At 31.0% G+C, this 4,304-nt stretch overlaps 1 long non-coding RNA gene across 1 annotated transcript; it reads left to right on the plus strand.

The window, feature by feature from the left end:
- Positions 1–885: 885 nt before the first annotated feature.
- LOC148210044 (uncharacterized) lies at positions 886–4,057 on the plus strand. The gene is made up of 2 exons (XR_015792386.1): positions 886–2,036; positions 3,513–4,057. It is a non-coding gene; the product is annotated as an uncharacterized LOC148210044 (long non-coding RNA).
- Positions 4,058–4,304: the final 247 nt, after the last annotated feature.

Below are 4,304 nucleotides of genomic sequence, written 5' to 3' on the forward strand. Positions count from 1 at the left end.
AACTTCGTCTACTTACTCGGAACAGCTGTGGTAAGTTTTAATTCTCCTAATTTAATTAATTTAGATCCAGCATCAAAATTAAATCTTATTAATTAATCAACTGGGCACGATAGCGTTCCATATTAATCAAAGTCCCCTGAATTAACATTAGAATATCAATTAGACCATATGTCTTGAAAGTCACGATAATGAGTGGTAAGAGTTGTTGAGGCCCTCCAAAATAATTACTGATTTTACTAAATTTAACTTGTAGAAGTAGCAAGACCAGGTCAAATCCCAAGGGAACCAATGAATTAATTTCTCAAAGTTAAAAATGGGGGGTTTTGTAATTAAATTTTGAAATTTAAAAAGATAAACTAAAAGGAAAACAAAAGTTAATGTTACCAAGCTTCCAATCCAAAGGTGTGATTTTCATCCAATTGTAATCTTGATCATCGGCTTTATATAAAAAAAAATTGATTTCTTGATTCAAGAACTTAGTCTACTTACTCGGAACAGTCGTGGTAAGTTTTAATTCTCCTAATTTAATTAATTTAGACCAAGCATCAAAATTAAATCTTATTAATTAATCAACTGGGCACGATAGTGTTCCATATTAATCAAAGAATAGCATTAAAGATGATGAGAATGACTAAACCAAAATCAATTAATTTGAGATAGCTGCAAGTTAATTAATTTTGTCCCTTTGTTTCCCTAGAGTCTATTATGCAAGCTATGTAAACATGGAAAAGCCATAAATACACACACATAAGCCAACCCTTTGCTACTCATTTCAATCATTCATGACAATTACGGATCACAAACTCATGGATAGCAGTAGAACAATTAATATGAATTAAGGTGTCAATTTAATTAATATAAATTGTTCATAAATAATAAGAACAACAAACAAAGAATACTTGAAAAAGAAGAAATCTCTATCTAACTTGAGCCTCCCAAGCTTACAATTGGACTTGAATCACCTTTGAGTTGGAAGAATTAAAGCCTAGCCACTCATGGTAGAGGGAGAGAACTGAATTTTGGGGAATAGAGCTTTTCGTTGGAACTTGGATGATGGATCTCCCAATAAGGCTTCTCTATTTATAGAGATTAACTTTATCCTCTTTTAAGGAGGAATTATCTCTAATAAGGAATTCCTAACTAATTGGGAAATATCATTTTTAAAAGAAAATAAATTCAATAAAAGAGTTCCTAATCAATTGAGGATTATGTTTCCTACTTTGATTATATATCTTTATTTACAAAATATCCTAAAAATTCATAATTCTCAAATTGAAGCTTCCGGCCATAATAATTGTGTCTGTATTTATCCGTTGAACTCTTCCCAAATTGGTGAAGTCCACATTATCCTCTAAAATTGCGGTTTTAAATTATTATTCTTGAATATCTTCAATCTGCCACAAAATTATAAATTAGAATTAAATTCAAATATTTAAACATAATAAATTAATAAAATGTAAAATAACTATATAAAATATGGGTGTATTTTTCGTCTTATCAATGAGCATAAGTACACGGTAGGTGTTCAAAAGCTATCACTTCTCCTTGAAGTAATGTTAAGAGACTTCCCCTCTTAGCTTAGGGTATCCATAGCCTTATTAGTTGTGTCAGCGCTGTGCTTGATCATAAAATCAAACTGTTGTAAGAAGGACAACCATCGAGCATGCATTAGACTGATGGTTTTTTTAGTGTCAAGGAATGTAAGGACATGTTTGCCCTTTAAGCTGTAAAGAAAAAAAAAGAAATTTGGAATATTCTACTTGAGTTGGTTTATGAGGGTAGAGTTGGTTTATGAGGGTATTATGATCTTTTACCACCAAAGAAACAAAAAAAAAAAGAAAATTGTGGTTTTGGGACACGTGTAAAACAGAGATGGCTTTAAAGGAAAGAAAAGAAAGAAGGAAAGAAAAGAACATAATAGAAAAGAAAGGAAAAAAAAGAGGAGAATGAAAAAGAAGGAAAAACAGAGGAAAAAGGGAAATTCAAGTTCGTTTTGGGCTGATTTTAAAGATATTTTCGAGGAAGAAGTGAAATTGGTAAGTATTTATGTTTGAGATTATGGAGTTTGTTTGAAGAAATTTTGAATGAATGGAAATTGAAACTTAGTTGTCGGTTCGTTCTTCAATCATTTTATTTTTTCAAAAATCTAGTTAGAAGAGTTAAAGAAATTAGATTTTTTGGCCTTAATAATCCATTTTACAAAGGAGGAAGGTTTTATTTCTAGGTTTATGACAGAAACTTGAAGGAGAATTTGTTGAGGCTGTTGAAGAAAGAATATGAAAAATGATTAGGGACGAGCTTAAGGGTTTTATTATGGGGATTGGAGATGTCACAGAAATCAAGTGGAAATGGGTTTCTTGGTTGAGAAAAAGAAAGAAAGCAGAGAGGGAAAGGAACAAGAAGAAAGGGTAGAGAAACGGAGAAATTCGTGGGTTTGAAGCGATAAGAAAGAAGAAGATGAATAACTATTGAAGGGAGAGATAAATTTGTGGATTAAAATTAAATAAGAAAAAGAAAAGAAATTGGGTAAAAGAGAGGGGAGGTTGCGTGAATGAATTAACAAGAGAAATTGATTGGTAAATGGTGGATCCCACTTGTAAGTAGTGCTGTGAGGGAGAAAAGAAGAGTTTTAATGAAGAGAGAGAATGAATTGTAAAATATTGTGAGTTGTTAATGAAGAAAGAGGAAGGGTTGTTTAATTGATAATTGATTTTATTTGAAGATATTGGGGTTTAAGTTTGAATTAAGTGTACGATGGAATTAAGGAGTTAATTTGGTGTAATTTGGTGTTGAATCGATATTTTAGATCAGGCGAAAATTGGAGTAAAGGATGACTCAATTTAAAGGATTTGTGGGTGGTTACTCTACTAAATGTTTTGGATTTTATTCTTAGAATTTGTGAGTGGTTATTTTATTAAATATTTTATAGTATCTATTAATATTGAATTTTTAAGAAGTTATATATATTAGGTATGATTTAGCATTTCTGCTAAGAACGGAAGAAAATGCGTTTGTTTGATAATTTAGAAATATTTCTTAAAATTTAGAAATGTTTTATGATTTCAAAAAAATGTTCGAGAAAGTTATGAAATGTTATTTAGAAAGAGATTTCATAAATGATTTTAGAGTTTTATGAAATGTTTTAGAAAGAAAGATTTTAGAAATTATTTAAGAAAGTTAGAAAATTTCTTAGAAAGAAGAAAAGAAGAATTCTAGAACTATTTATGAGATTGAGAATTTTATGCAGAAAGAAGTTTTCAAACCACCATGTTATTGTATCTAGATGATTACCCATATGCTATAAGAATATGTTTCTATAGTATACCGAGAAATAGAAGGTCTTTGGGACAATTTTACTCTGCGCGTTAAGAGAATTATTTTGCTGTATGTATTGAGATTAGTCTATGCCAGTAGACCATAATAGAATATGGATACGAGTGTGGTGTTCAGTTTTATCTATCTGTTTTATGTTTTAAAGAACAATGTTTTATATGTTTTTTAATGTGTTTTAGAGCAGGTTGAGAAGTTGGCGTAACTAGGTCGTACAGGACGCAGGGGAATGCCGGGGCGATTAGGGCCAAATTCGGATTCCAAATCCTGAACTTGGGAGCGTTGTCTTTTTAGTTTGTCTAGAAAGAAATTTTTTTTACAAGTTTGATCTTAAGAAAGTTTACTGAGTTTTTAGTTGCTCAAGTTTTGTGAAATCTAAATGAGAATGTTTGTTACTTCAGTTTTATGAGGTTTTTTTTAAGAGCTGAATTCTAGTTGTTTATGAAAGAAGTTTTACGAGAATATTTTCTTATTAACCTACCACTCACTGAGCTTCCCAGTTCATTATTTATGTTTTCTTTTTCCTTCCAGGTTGTTTTGAGCTTCTGAGCTTTAAGGAGAAAGTAGATCAGCTTCTGCCACCCAGAATAATTCAAGAATTGTATGACATTCTATATGCGTGTGTCAATTGTATGTAAATTTCGTTGGTTTGTAAGAAATTTTATCTGCACACTTTTGATAAAAAGGAATGTTTAGAATGGATGTATGAATGGTTGTTCGGTAAGAATTATTAATTTATTATGCATCCATTCAAAGCTTGTAAGTCAAAGTTTCAGGCCAAAAGAAATAAGAAGTTGACCATGAACTTCGTAGTTAGTCGGAGTCTATGGTCGACGCGACTTGTTCTAGGATTAGTAAGTGATTTGGGACGGGTCGTGTCAAGGAATTTAAGGGAAAAATAATTCGAAAACAGTATAAATTCCTTGCTAATATGTAATGTTTCCATTGCTTGAGAGCACGAACTAAAGCATATA

Source organism: Momordica charantia (assembly GCF_013281855.1).
Source record: "Momordica charantia cultivar OHB3-1 chromosome 7 unlocalized genomic scaffold, Mcharantia_2.0 BLBB01000007.1, whole genome shotgun sequence".
Taxonomy (NCBI): Eukaryota; Viridiplantae; Streptophyta; class Magnoliopsida; order Cucurbitales; family Cucurbitaceae; genus Momordica; species Momordica charantia.